Genomic DNA, 1,315 nt, shown 5'->3' on the forward strand with positions numbered 1-1,315 from the left:
ACTCAGGAAGCTGAGGCAGGAGAATCACTTGAACTTGGGAGGCGGAGGTTGTAGTAAGCTGAGATCATGCCACTGCACTCCAGCCTGGGTGACAGAGCGAGACTCCATCTATCAATAAATAAATAAATAAATGCCAGGAGTGGTGGCATTTGAAGCTTGCAAAAGGAATTGCAAATTCATTATTGTCTTGCGTGTTCCCCATCACAGCCTATGGCTGCACCGGGGGGAGACTACCCAATTTAATCTATGGCACATGGCTTGGGAGACTTCACTTCGTGCCTATGCCCCTCAGCAACTGGGTGTTCTTGTGTGAAATCGCTAACTTTTGTATTTTTTTGTAGAGACCAGGTCTATGTGGCCTAGGATGGTCTTGAACTCCTGGGCTCAAGTGATCTTCCCACCTTGGCCTCCCAAAGTGTTGGGATTACAGGCGTGAGCCTCCATGCCTGGCCAAACTCCAGAGTTCTTCATTTAATACACCTATAATGAGCCAGACGTTAGTGCAGGGGTGTCCAAACTTTCGACTTCTCTGGCCACACTGGAAGCAGAATTGTCTTAGGCCATACATAAAATACACTAACAATATAGTTGATGAGTTGAAAAACATTGCAAAAAAAAATCTCATAATGTTTTAAGGAAGTTTACAAATTTGTGTTGGGCCACATTCAAAGCTGTCTTGGGCCATGGGTTGGACAAGCTTGCTCTAGTGAATAAGAGATGAAGTCCTGGCCCAATATAGTCCAATGGAGGAGGGACGACATGAATAAGCATAGAACGTCTATCAGGCAGTGAGAATAAGAAAATAAAGCCAGGTAAGGCATGGAGAAGGCTGGAGTAGGGGTTGGGGAGGTGGTGAGGGCCGAAAATGAGGGAGACCTTCTGCAGGACTGAGAACAGTGTACAAGAAGCATGGCAGCAGATGCTGTTTCCCCTTGAAGGAGAAGCAGGCTGTGTTGTTAGATTGGAGTGAGAAAGCAGGGGGAACACTGAACCAATGAATGAACGATCAAAAAGCATCCCTGCAGAATCACATGGCTCACTGGAATACAGAATTTCAGAGTCCTTAGGCAATGCTGTGGAACATCCTGGTGAACGTGCTGTTGTAGACATTCTTTTGAAGATAGAATGTGTTGATATACCAGAGTCTCATCCTGCTGGGGTCATTCCCAACAGCTAGGCTTGAGGAGCTCACATAGGCCCCTCTCCTGGATCCTGGAATGTGCTCAGGAAACCTGTGAGCACTGGCCATGAGCAAAAGTACTCAGGAAACCTGTGAGCACTGGCCATGAGCAAAAGTCCAGATGCCATATCTTTT

The sequence above is a fragment of the Colobus angolensis genome, unplaced genomic scaffold (assembly GCF_000951035.1).
Source record: "Colobus angolensis palliatus isolate OR3802 unplaced genomic scaffold, Cang.pa_1.0 Scaffold448, whole genome shotgun sequence".
Taxonomy (NCBI): domain Eukaryota; kingdom Metazoa; phylum Chordata; class Mammalia; order Primates; family Cercopithecidae; genus Colobus; species Colobus angolensis.